Source organism: Synchiropus splendidus, chromosome 5, assembly GCF_027744825.2.
Source record: "Synchiropus splendidus isolate RoL2022-P1 chromosome 5, RoL_Sspl_1.0, whole genome shotgun sequence".
Classification (NCBI taxonomy): Eukaryota; Metazoa; Chordata; class Actinopteri; order Syngnathiformes; family Callionymidae; genus Synchiropus; species Synchiropus splendidus.
This window is the reverse complement of record NC_071338.1, coordinates 23,191,044-23,204,732: the sequence shown is the minus strand read 5'-3', so window position 1 is coordinate 23,204,732 and position 13,689 is coordinate 23,191,044. Positions and strand designations below refer to the sequence as shown.

The 13,689-nt window shown below is 42.5% G+C and overlaps 1 protein-coding gene across 9 annotated transcripts in view; it reads left to right on the top strand.

Moving 5' to 3' along the window:
- rbfox3a (RNA binding fox-1 homolog 3a) overlaps nt 1–13,689 on the top strand; it is a 486,434-nt gene that overhangs the window by 339,983 nt on the left and 132,762 nt on the right. The window lies entirely within an intron of this gene.

Genomic DNA, 13,689 nt, shown 5'->3' with positions numbered 1-13,689 from the left:
GAAATAAACTTTTAAATTGAATCCAGGGACTTTTATGCCCTTTTCTTTACATCCGTCTTTTATAAACGAACAAATCTAATGGGGTTCAGTGAAAACAGTGGGGGTTACAAAAGTGCTTTTGACTTGTAATGTGTTGCACCTGTTGTTACCATGTGCCAACTAGTCATCTCAATGTCTGACTGTTGTATCAGCCATGCATCCATCTTCCTTATGATAATGGATATTGATCGATAATACGAGCGTTAGCTGTTGTGCAATGAGTCACATTGACACTTGAGGAGGGTGTCACCAAGTATTACGTGGACTAGCTACAAGAACGTTCAGTACAACAAACCAGCACTCCACTATGTATGTGACAATTGAAGCTCGAAGTCAGGCTAAGGCTAAATCCAGCACAAGTGGGAGCAAACGCTAGCTTGTGACTCACTCTTCGCTCTTATGAGCATTGGAGCATGGGGAAACGAAAGTCACCCGTGCTCAGAAGAGGCGGAAATATTTTTGTTCACGACAAAAAACTTCTGAGCCTTTAACAAATAACTGTTTGTTTGTAGCCATTTCTTTGTCCTGTAAATTGTTGCAGTTCATTTCACCTTTATTAATCTTTTTTTTAACTTCAAACATTGCTTCCTTAATGTGTTAAAGAAAAATATTGTTGTATTCACGTATGTTGTTATTCTGGAAAAAATGATCCATTTTAAAGATAAACAAGAAATCCAAAACTATTCTCAGAAATTGCCCCAGCCCTGCAAACCTAGAAATGGGTCATTTTTTGGGACATATTAGGGTTTGGATGTTGTTATTATGTAATTACCCTTGCATAACAAAATGTTCTTTTTATTTCACTCTGTTTTATGAATTATTTAATCAGTTTCCGTCAGAAGTACTCGCCACAAACCTAATGTGTCTCGCAGTAGCCGGTGGAATTTCCATGAAAGCCGAAGGAACAATCGCCACCCGACCCGCCTGCATGCACACTCGCCAACACGGTTTACTGTTGCATCTCTTTTACTATTTAATTGATCACACTTGGTTATTCTACACACACGCGCTGTATTGACATGCACCATGGGGAGATGAGATTTATGCTGGTGTTGCATAAGAATTCCCCAGTGTGTGTGTGTGTGTGCGAGAGAGGCCTCCTGTGTGTGTGTGTGCGTCTGTGTGCATGTTTACACTGTATACTTTTCTTAATGTTCTCACACCTACAGTATATGTACAGGCACAGTTGAGAGTCCCGGCTGTTTGTTTAATAGCAGCTGCTCTTTAACAAGACGACACGCCGCCCAAGCACAATGCAGCCGGCGGAATTCAAATTCAGCTCCAGCGACAATGGGTCACGAAGTTTTAGAGGTCAGATGTTTCCATTGAAAGGGTTGTGAAATAGTGCTGTTATTTGCATTATATATATATATATATATATATATATATATATATATATATATATATATATATATATATATATATATATATATATACTGACTGTATTTTCATGTATTTATTTAATCCGTTTTTGTTTGTTGGTTTGTTGTTTTTAACATTACTAAGGTCAAGTAATGGCAGAGATCGCTGAAACCTCTTAGGCAAACTGTTGAGTCATCCTTGCTAAGACTTGAGACATTGGAAAATGTGTTAAACCATTTATTAATAATTTATTTATCCACATAGTCCAATTCCAATCACATTTATTTTTGAACCTTTACTGAGCGAGTACTACATGATAAAAAGAAGTAGCTCAGCTTTCATAATGAAGAATGAGTTTGAATTCAAGTCACACTATTTGTTTTTATGAAAATTGTGTCTCCTGCATTGATGTGAAAAATCTTGTTTTGCAGTGTAGGTTAACTCCTCAGACCAAATAAATGTTACGTGAATCTTGCTCCATGACTTACAGATCACACATAAGTCTTAAAGTTAAAAACCCCTTCATAATTGTAACAGTCTGTGTTATTATTTGAACATGGTGCCTTTCATACAGTTATTAGTTTGTTGAGTTGCCGTGGTCTGGATTTTGCAGGGTATTCATATATGTTTCATTTTTGCATCAGATACATGTATGAGTCACAAGAAAGCTGATTTTGTTTTTGCACATCTTACCACTCCGACCAATAAAAAGGTTGATGGTCATTTTTACGTGCTCAGCAGGAAACATCCATCACTCCTGTCAGAAGTTTCAAACTTTAGCAGCTGTCTACATGACTAAAATGATCAGATATCTGTAAAGCTAATACCATACCTTAATATCTCTCTCCAAACGGCCAGAGCTGTATTGATTGGACTGTCAGGCTTATGTAAATGATGTGCACCGCTATCACTTTTTGACCAGACAATGTGAGGCACCTGACAGCTTAATTTGACAGCCGGAGTGGCCGGACTGTTTATCTGGTCAGCTTGAAGAACGCTGCCGCGTTCCTGCGTGTGCGTTCTACCTGGCTGTGTCCTGGCGTTGAATTTCGACAGCTTTCCAGAATATTGTTTCCCAGTGACACAACAGAAACTATGATCTTAAATTAGACGCAGAATCAATCACTATGTTGAGTACTTTTAAAATCTTGCAGAAAAGAACAGAGTGATCGTAGCAATGAAGGTGTTACTACTGTTTTGCAGCATTCAAAGTTACACTCACTTACTTTCTGCACATCCTTATTGAACCATTTCCAAAAGTTTTTAGTCTAGTATATGTAAAACTAGGGTTTGCGGAACTAACTGGACCCAAGTGCATGTAAACACTGGAGACAGGGAGACTCACCAGAGCAGGATGAAGTTTCGTGTATTACAAGGAAGCACAACACAAAATAACGTGTGTCGCTGGACTGACAGGAACAACACATGAAAACTTAGTGGAAAAGAAACTGGAGAAATAAAGGAAAGAAAAGAACATATTATGGTGGTCAAGACTCGAAAATAGAAAATTCATACTCTGAAAGGAATCAGAACAACGGAGGAATAAACAGAAAGTTTACACATGGGAACAAATCTTACAAAAGCCCAAGTGGCAGTTAAAAAGAGATGCCAGGGAGGATAAAGAGGTCGACTTCGTAGGGACACAGACAATGTGACTCTGTGGAAGGACATTTATGGAAAACAGCAGTTGATTGTGGATTGCGGATGTCATCACCTGTCGAGGGAGAACAGAAGAGCGGTCAAAGAAAGAAGGAATAGGCAAAATAAGTGCAGACAAAGACGGAATATGACATAACTGTCTGCTTTGACGCATGTGATTGAGCACAAAATGTTACCGCATGTTTACCTGCCTCATGCCAACCATGTGTTCAGAGCATCCTTTGCTGTCAGCTCTACATTATGAGGCAGAATTCACCAGGTGTTGGGTTAGGAAACTGGGACAGGTTAGTTTCACCCCACTGATCACAATACGTTACAGCACATTGTGAATTTCTTGGGGTTTTGACCAAGTTTATTGTTTTGATGGCAGATGAGTCGCATAGCGTACAGTGCACTTGTATATCTGGTGTTGTGTGACGTCAGACGTGAGCTTAAACATTGAAGATGGTCCCCTTCTTGTCCAAAGGACAAGTTCCATCCCAGTAGCTGCAAGTCTGACGCTCAGTTGAGTCAGAAATTGTGGCATCGTATCGCGGCAGAAACATTTCTGAACGGAGCATGCGATGGAACCACTCTTGTTGGTTTGAGTTAAAATAATAAGCTTTGCATCACTTCTCATGCAAGAGGTGATGAACTTTCCTTATTATTTTTAAACATTTCACTTATTTCTGTCAAACACCTACAGAGTGTGAAAATGAACGGTCAGTAACCATAACATACCTAAAGAACAACAACACTTGTGGTGAAGGAACAGGCTTTAATACTTCATGCTTTAGATAATAAAAATGGCTCCGTCTCCCAAAACCAGATGCTTGTTATTATTATTATATTTTAATTTACACGTTATTTATTTTTTTAAAAACTGACTGCACAATGTAAAAGACCGCAGAAATGATATATCGTATCACGTGTGAAGATTCCATTGTTGAAAAAGGTCTTATATCACGCTAACTTGAGAGCCAGAAAACCAATTTCCGGTGGGACGCCCCCCATTTCTATTAACTTTTTCCATCAGCTTCATTACCTGTTCAATGAAATTAGCAACACACCTGCACCTGCTGTTACGTCGCTGCAAATAATGCCTTTGCCATCCATCCAATAACGGAGATTTAGACAAAATAATGAGCCAATTAGACAGAGTCCTAGATTCATTTGATTTCACAACGGAGCCAGTTACGTTCTACCTCGTGTGTAATTACAGCAGAAATAATATCAGCGACAGTAATTGGGTTTCATGGCAAAGTCAAGTAAGTAATAGCAGTGAGAGGCGGCTAGAGGGGTATTTAAAGTGGAGGGATGGTTTCTCATGGAGCACAGGAGCAAGAGGGAGTCGGTGGATTGTAAGCCATGTGGTGCTGAGTCAGTTATCAGGGAGAGATTGTTTGCTAGCAGGCGTTAATAGGGAAGTGGAAACTCTAATGAACCAATCAGGTTATCAGTCTTTAACGGCTGACTGGGTGCGCTTACTGTAAATTAGAGAGAAGACGCCAACACCCGGTGTCGGCACTTTGATACTCGCAATTATCTACTTCTGCTTTTGTCCTGGGTGCGTTTGAAGTGCAAGAGGGTTGTGCCTGCGGACGTGTGTGGCGTCTTCCTTCATGTGAATTCACCAGTTGAAATGAGGTGCCTCTAATTTCCTCGCTTCGATTTTTCATCCGTTCATCCCCACATTAATATTTAAAGTACAAATCGTTCGCCAAATGCCACAGACAGGGAGAGAGGGGGCGAGAGGGAGCGCGGCGATGAAGGGAATTGTGTTCGCTTGGATCCTTTAATCCAAGAGAATTAGCTGTTCAGCAGCAAAATCGCCGTTTGCAGATTACGGAGTTTAGTCTTACGCGAGCCAACACCCCCATGTGTGAGCACACACAGACACGCAACGCTGTGAGACACCTGCGGAATATTAACACTTGAATTCCAGTGTTTTGTAAATGTAACGCTAAAACAACATGCACAAAAATAACTCCTCTATATAGTCATCACATGGTTTTTTCTAATTCACATTTAAGTTGCATCCAAAGGGGGGAAGTACTAACATAAATGAAGCTTAATCTTCTTCAGGGCGAGACATCAATTTCTCCACCGTGAGTATTTGTGTTTCGCCCGACCACTTAATGCAGTGACCGCTTGCACTCAGTCAACGGGACGTGCCGCTGTTCCATTTCAAAGCTGCTTAGGCAACAGAAGCATCGATAAAGTCATTTACGCAGCTGCAATTCAAACTTTTGTCTCATTACTACTTTCCCTGCATCCTTAATGTCGCTCATTTTTATTTAAATTTGCATCCATCAAGTCTCAGCTGAATCCAGCATCTGTTTGAGAGACAATTATACGTGAATATTTTCAATATAATGTCAAATTAATTCAGGCATTAAGAGGTTATTAGTGGCTTAGTTGTGTTTAAGTTTCCCTACGATACAAACACAAACCATACGCCGCTTCGAAAAAGCATGCTGCTCTCTGAGTGCCGGCCTGAACTGTGTAAAGAGGCTTTTAACATGTTTACTTTGCATCGCATCATATTAAGACGTACGCAGTGATGCTTAATTGCCGCAAACTAGTCCCTAAAAAGAAGGTCTGTGAAATGTGTTTCAGCTGCCAGTAACTTCTTAGCGCCACCAGAGAGTGATTATATTTTGTTGGTGTTCCATGCGGATTCAGGATGGTTTCCTCATCCACTTTTTGGCTTCTCACCGCCAATAAAAAATAAAATGGCTCTCAAAATATCTGCTTCTCTTAGGAACACTGTTATATAGATTCCAAACTTATGTATCCATGAGGCTGCAGGGAGGGAAGGTCAGAGGTTCAATCCCCTGGGACTGCCGGGAGTGTCACACAGAACCAGCCACACAGCCTAATGGCTTCGTTGAGCTTAAGAAAAACGTTCTCACCAATGAATGTCCTGACCGTCTACACTCTTGTCCTGTTTAGCTGCCTGACACACACTCGCCGGATCATCTGCCTATACAGACGCACATGGAGGGATCAAACAGCTGTTATCCCCTCCTCGTTCTCATGATCATTTAATGTGCAGCGGATGACAACTGTGTGTTGTCTCAGGCAGAGATAAGGCTCATTCAGGAAGCAGCGCTGTGTGTTTTTAATATTCGGCAGGCGGTTAGTCATTTACTCCTCGGTACATAACGAGATGCTATCACCACTGTTGCCCTCAGCCGCCTCTGATGAGAAACAGAACACGGCGGCGAGTAGAAGAAAATACAGGGTGGAGGCAAAAGTCTCTTTGAATCCCTGGTGAACAAAAGCATCCTCACACTTCCTTGCCGTCTCCCTGTGCAGTGAAACAGTTTTGTGTTTCCTTTGTGCCTATAATTTCTACCAGAGTGGGTAGGAGAGTAATAAAAAAAAACATGGATTAGACTTGCATTGTGTTGCAGGATAACATTAAATGTAAGGTTTCCATCCTGGTGTATGGAATGAAATCCAAATTGCAAATGTAAATTGGCTTGTGGCTTTAGTCAGTTTTACTTTTGTGAGGCTCAGATTCATTCAGAGCGTAAGTGAACATCACAGTGTTTCCCTCTGTATTTGTGAAGCAAAGAGTATTTAGTATTTAAGGACACCAGGCTTCAGACTTTTGTCATGTCTGAAGAAACGCATTTAAAGACTTAACAATTCAAGATTCAACAATCTCATTGTGGCAAAGAACCTACTGTCCTGGCTCATTGGGGATCATTTTCAGTTTACCATTGCTTAGTTGTTTTATTATTATTATTATTAGTAGTAGTAGTAGTAGTAGTAGTAGTAGTAGCAGTAGTAGTAGTAGCAGTATTGCTCATTTTGTTGCTATTCTATTCTTCTTCTCATTTCCCATCAGAAGTTGCCTCAGCAAGTCACAACCTTCCTAGTCACAACTGTCCTCCTCATGTCCTCCGTTATCACATCCATCAACCACAATGGTTCTCCATGAGCTGTCCCTCTTATACATTTGTTTCTACTATATAAGTCACTTCCACCCAAAGCCTGAGCAAATCCAATTCTGACAACTCTGCTTCCTGTCTTTGCGTCCAAGCTCATGCATCACGGCAGGTGTGTCTTTAGAGCTTCCCTTTCGCCCTAACTGCTACCCTTCGGTCACAGATCACACCTGACAGTTGTCTCCACCTTTTCCCACCTGCCTACTCTCTCCTCTTCAGCTCCTCTGACTCTCTATGACTGATCCCTAATGCCTCTTCTCCCTCATCTTCACCGCCCCTCCTGCCCCTCTGTCATTTACACACATGTATTCTGTCTTGCTTCTACCAAGCTTCATTCCTTGTCTCTCCATCTGGTTCCTCCTCCTCTCCGGCTTCTCCTGCTACTCATCTGTAGTCTCACTAGAGACCACTATGTTGTCAGCAAACATCATAGTCCATGAAGTCCTCCCTATCCTCATCTATCAATCTGTCTATGACAATAGTAAATAAAACGTGCAAATCCCTGTTGTAACCCTGCTCTCATCTTGAAGCCCTTGTCCTCATACATGTTCTGCACAACCCTCATGTATTTGTTTGATGCTCCTGACCTCCTCATGCAGTATCACACTTCCTATCTAGGAACTAGGTTTTTTTCTACAGCCACAGTACTCCCTCTGACCTTCTTGTTTATCAACACCCTCAGAGCAAACAATGGATCTATGGTGCTCATTCTCAGCATGAATCATACTGCTGCTCACTGATGCTCACTTCTCCTTTAAGCCTGGATTTGACAACTCTTTGCCGCGCCTTCACAGTGCGACTCCCCCTCCACAGTTACAGCCACAGTTCAGAGAATCTCCTTTGTTCTTAAAGACAGGCGTTACATCTTCAAACCTTGCTTATTTATTGCACATTTTAGACTTGCAATGGTCTTAATGATGTTTCTAAAAAAAATCAATTGCTGTGCTTCTGATTCCATTGTGCTAAGCTAGATCATACTCTAGGAATAATTGGACTGGGGTAACCCTCTTTCTTGCTTGGATCTTTTCAGTGACACAGTGAGTATACAGATCCCAACAATAAGCTCAGACGAAACTAATTGATTTTGAGGATGCTGCCGTTGTGTCCAAGGTCTAAGCCGCCTTTTTCACTGTCACTTGGCTTAATTCTTTAATAGACATGTCCTGGCTGTTGTCGTGTCTTCCTCTCCTTCCAGTCAGTTGGCTTTGTATAATCCTGTAGTGATGATGCGCCAGCCCTCTTTAGCGATAGTTCACTCTGCAATGGTTCTTACTGTGTGCTCAGACACATTAGAGCCACGCAGATCCAGTGTAGTTTTGCATTTTACTGCTCCAGCCTCTGCAGAAGTGAGTTCATGCTTCTTAAATCACACACGTTGCCTCTCTGTCGGCCCCTCCAGCATCTCTCTTTCCCAGCAGTGCCAGCTGTTCCCTTTCTCTTCAACACCAGTGCTGCAATAGCTGTTGTGCCGATGCCAGTGGCCATCAGGGCTGTTAACCATGCCAGACAGACACACACGAACAGACACACACAGTGCTCCCCTCAAGCAAGATGACTGCCTATGAATTATGGGTCAGCATATCCATGCACAGGTGAACAGCAGAGTTCACACGACCTGTAGTCTGTGTCAGTGGAGACTTACCGCTCGCTTGGTTTAACTGGATACACACACTCGCCCATGCACATACACACTCTTTTTTTTCTTTTTTCTCCCTCTTCACCGAGGCTTTCCTCAATATGAGAGTTTATCTCACTGAAGTCGAGGCTCCTGCTTGTCGCTTTCTCTATAAAAATCAAGTGTAAATGCAATTCTTGTTTATTAGATGGAACGCAGCGTATTGAATTGACCCTCTCAGTCTTTGGCTGTGATTCCAGAATAACTTGATTTGAATATGATTTTTACCACACCATGCGTTTTATTCTCGCTCCTATTTCGCCTCGCTGAGCTTCATGCCAGTGCTTTCCAGGGTGGAATTAGTAATCCAATTGGCCAAATGCTTTCTGTAAGAAAGGGATAAAAATGAGAAATTGATTTGGAAAATAATTGTTATTTCTCACCAATATGAATAGTATGATTCCTCTCAGAAACATTCTCCAGTTAGGGGAGCATTGTTAAAGGTGCATCCGTGTGATCAGGAATTTGGGCTGCGAATTGATTCAAGAGAACTAAGCCCAACAAATGCTACAATAACAGTCAATCAATCACTGTATCTTACCAAAAAAAAGCATAATTTCAGATTACAGATTATTTCATTTTGTTTTGTTGGCAAGATAGCTGTGAAAAGGTTTTCATTTTCTGACCTGTTGACAGCATTAATAGTGTATATACTATAGTGCTGTATATGGCTTGGATTCACGGGAGTTTGAGTTCCATAGTGTAACATTTTTTTCTGCTGTAAATTAAATGTCTGGATTTGGAACTGGACTGGATGAACCCAGACACATAGATGTGGCCTCCAATAGAAACACGTCGATCTATTTGTCACTTTAAGAAAAAAAATGTGACCAATTCAGCTGCTGTCATTTGGAAGTTGCACATTTAACTGCGTTGTACAACACATGGTGAAAGACATTGGATGAATTGTAGCGTTTCATTTATTATTTATCGCCCTGAAGTCATCGGTTGTGCCATCGTACTTTGGTGTCCAAAGTACCTCCTCCTCTCCCACACATGCAGGAAAGCAATGTATTTCTCATTGTAATAATTCAACCAGTATTTAAAGATATAAGCTCCTGTGATTTTGGATTTACTATCCATTATAGCTTTCATATATTTTGCCAATCAGAAAGGTACATAAAATACATTCAATATAAATCGGTTTGGACCCAAAATGCTGCAAGAATTACTTATTTTCAATGAATCATGGTGTGTTCAAATTCAATGTAATTTATTCCAGTAGATGGCGGCATTATGGATCACTGGATCAGTATCAGAGCAGTGTTGATTCAACGAATGAGTATGTCATACACCCACTGAGGCGTCATTTGCCCCACACTACAATTCAGTCCACCTGTGTTTCAAACTCCAAATCTGCTCTGCTGTGATGCAAAACCAAAGGAGACATGTGTGTTATGGATCTTTTCCATGTTGCCAGCGTGGATTCCAGCCTCTGTCATGTAAAATATATGATAGCTTCTCGGCTTCCCGGTGTTCAGTGCAAGAGCTACAACACATCACGGAAGTAGGACCACAGGCAACACAGAAGAGAGAGCGAGCAGGATGGACATCGGGGTTTATTGACAGGGGTCAGAGCCGGGGCACTCAGGTGAGTTGACATCAATGAGGGATGGCTCCTCCGCGGCTCTGAACGCACGCTGATTCATGGATGAGGACCTGGACCAAACGCAGACGCCGCGGGGGCTGACAGGCCGCCATGTTTCTTTCATGAGGTGTAGCTCAGGAGTTTGACTTTGTTTTGGCTGTGTGGTCCTGCAGACGGTCGGGCTGACTGATCTGGCATCAGCTTGATGAAATGTTAAAATGGCCAGAGGTTTTTGGAGATCGTCCAAGATTGAGCTTTCTGCATGCACATCTGCAAGATGGCCCATGATTTGCAGAATTATCTTTGTGGAATTCCTGAATCTTTTTTCACACGCATCTGCACGTGAGATAATTTCACTGTTACGCTTTTTAAAAATGCTCTCTAATGGTCAATAAAGTGGAGAGCAATTGTTCCCAATTCTTGGCGGTGAACTGTCCCTTGCTTTCTGGAGACCCTTGCTTTCACGGGAGCAGAGGTCCTCCCGAAAGTCTGACCTGAATAAATGATGTGAACATACTATGGGGTTCAGATCATAATTTCCACTTGTTCTCTGGAATTTCTAAGAGCAGCCAAGTCAGATTTTAGGTGTCTTGGTCGCAGCATCCTTAAGGGAGAGTCGGGAGCCCCATTCTCCTACAGTGACTCACAAAAGTGAACAGTGATGGTAGGTTGATAAGGCTAGTGTGCGCGCGTGTGTGTGTCAGTAGGTGTGGGAGGGCGACAGGGGGCCACGTTCCCCTGAGAGGCGGAATTACCCGTCTGACTGCGGATAAATCAGCTCACAGTACGCGCAGGAAATTTACGAGTCACACTTGATAGATAATACAGAGAGCGACTCGGCGGGGACACCGGCCCTCCCCCATGTCAATCCCCCTCTCCTCCACCCTCCATCTTGCGTTTGTTCACTAATTTGGCCGTCTGCTTTCTCTATTTTCAATTCTCCGTCTCATCCCTCGTTCCCACTCAGTCGTTCTGTTAAATCCATCCGCTCTGTAATTTCCTCTGTGCAGAATCGGTTTGCCCACCACCCTCCTCCTCCTCCTCCCCCCCACCGTGCCCCATCTCTTATTTACAGAGCGAGACTGGAGGATCAGTAATGATAGTGTGGCAAAAAAGGTTTGTCGTTCCCATGTCTGCTCCCGGGCCTCTTTTCTTCTCATTATATTGCACTCGCCCTCAACCTTCTTTTATTCAATTTTCACTTCTCTTTAGTTCATTTTCTTCCCCCTCCATTCTTGGATTCCTCATAAAAAAAACAACTTAATTTGTTCATCTTCAGAAGCCAGCGAGGAAACACGAAAGCACACATCACGCTGCAGGAGGAGGCCCGTGTAACTTTCCTCTCTACCTTTGCAGAAAAGAAGCGTTACATCCAGACAGAAAAAGTGGTTTTGATGTTGGCCGTCTGTTCGTCCGCACGCTCGTAATTATTCTCTTGTTTTGGGGAATTTCGTCGGCACTGCAGAACAACATGTCTGAAGCGTTTGCTGCTGACATGGCCAGAACATCCAGCCTCTGGGAAACGTAGTTTCCATCCACCCGCCTCATTTCCCAAGATGCTCCGGGGCCAAGCTTCTATAAATCAGATGCACTCGTTCCACAGAAATGCAAATGTTGGTGGTGGTGCACTTAAATTCTCCCAGAGATATTTTACTGCCTCTTGCCTCTCGCCTGCGTGTGTGCGTGCGTCTGCCTGAGATGTATATCGTGGCCGACCATTGGGAGTGCTAAAGCAGAACGAGCAGGACTGAGAATTGTGACGTCAAAACGCGAAAAAGGTGTTTTATTTTTATTGTTTTCATTCTCGTGTGCCTCCTCTGCCCTCCTTCACTCTGCATGCGTCTCAACACTTTCTGGCACATTAGCGATACTGCAGCTGGAAAAGATGATGTGACACGAGCGGGAACAAAAGATGGAGTGATGAGCGTCCCGGCTCATCGTTGCGCGCGATGATGGATGCTTCTTTAAAAGATTTACTGAAAATTAAAGGCCCTGTTCCTGCGGCGTCCTCATGGGAGCGTCGGCTACCGCCTGGTCAGTGACGGGGGGCTGCTGTCCCCGGCTGCTCCCCTCGCACAGAGCCCAGGTGTCAGCAGGCTGTGGGTGAAATACTGCCGTGTCAGCCCCCTCCATTCCGCCTCAGTGGAGAGCAGAGACGAGAAGAGGAGGGGGGGAAAAAGAGAGAAAGAGGAGCTTGTCAGGGTCTTGGTATCGATTCTCTTTTTTTTTTTTTCCCTTTACTGCTGATCAAATTAATTTGAATAGCAGAAAGTGCAAGTATTTTACATTCCTCCAGGGTGCAGACAACAAGAAGCTGGATTTACTTCTAATATATTTCATTTCCATGAAACGTGGAAGCCCTCGTATGAAGACGCAAGAAGCGCTGAAGATGCTAAAGAGAATTGAAAATGCTACCACGGTATTATTTTGAAGCCATTATTTCACTCTTCCTCTAATCCTCCATACGTTTCATATACGATTGGCAATCTGCATCAAACAAATCTCTGTTGACAAATACTGAAAATCTCCGCTGTTCATGTCCCCCAAAGACTTTACAAATCTGGGTAGTCACATCAGGGGAGCCAGCACTCGCTGAACCATGTGGTGTTTCTGATATTTTGTGTTGATATTTTTCAATGTTTCAATATATTCAGGACTTCCCAAATTGTTTTTCTACACAGTGATAGCTTTTCTTGCTGTGATTCAGCACCAAAACATTTGGTTTTTAATTGCAAAAGAAGCTTGTGTGAAAGGAAATTAAAACAACGCGGCCAATAAATTAACTGCCAGAGCTTTTAGGTTGAATGTGAATGCTTATGGCTTTGTTGTAAATACTGTATAAGAAGGCAACATTGGTCTTTACGTTGATACAGTATAGTACTGGGATGGAACCAGCAGCCAGTCTCAGGGCGGCCACTCTGCTGTGGGTTTCCCCGCACACGTGGTCCTTTGAACTTCTGTTCAGAGATGAAGAATTTGTTGGTTCTAGATGGATTTCAGGATGAAATTAAACCGCTATAGCTAATTTATGTTGTTGAGTGCTCCCATTAACCGCTATTAGATATAATCTGATACTATTATCTGTCACAGAAAGGAAGCCATTTCACCTCCAAACTGATCGCAGATTTCCCCTCCCCCCAACATTTGCATGTTCAAATGAGGCACAAAATGTTTCTGTCGTGTTTTGTCTGATACATCTTTCACCAGCCCAGAAATCATCTCAAATGTTCACTCCAAGAAGAATGATTCGGAGGTTCAGTAATATTCGGTCACAACTGTTCTGAGCCTGCTCTGAGCTTAAGGTGTCAGTATGTCATCCTTAACATCCTTAGCAATCCATAGCAAGTAGATAAAAACAACCTTATTTGTCCCTTCGTCTGTCAAATGCTCATGTATCCAGTAGAAAACCAAATTGTACCTGACACATC